This window comes from Charadrius vociferus, unplaced genomic scaffold, assembly GCF_000708025.1.
Source record: "Charadrius vociferus isolate BGI_N301 unplaced genomic scaffold, ASM70802v2 scaffold115, whole genome shotgun sequence".
Lineage (NCBI taxonomy): Eukaryota > Metazoa > Chordata > Aves > Charadriiformes > Charadriidae > Charadrius > Charadrius vociferus.
In genome coordinates, this window is record NW_009648636.1 from 42,183 (window position 1) to 42,541 (window position 359).

Consider the following 359-nt stretch of genomic DNA (forward strand, 5'->3'; position numbering starts at 1 on the left):
CGAGCAGCGAGCGCAGCTCGGGGGAGAAGGAGTCCGGCAGCTCGACGGCCTGCGGGAGAGGGCACGGTTACCCCCGCCGTGAACACGCAAGCACCAAGGCACGCGTGCGCACGGGGATGGGGATGCGGGCAGGTACGCACACGTGTGCACAGGCACATACACAGACCTGCATGTGCACAGGATACGCACCGACACACACGGGGAGCGAACACACGCCCATGTGTAGACACCCACACGTCATTTCTGCACACACACGCAGGTAGAGATGGGCATGAACACGCAATCCAGGCGCTGCTCCCCTTCAAGGACCAGCTTTCCCTGACCCCCCCCGCACCCCGTGCGTCCCCCAGGCCTCCATC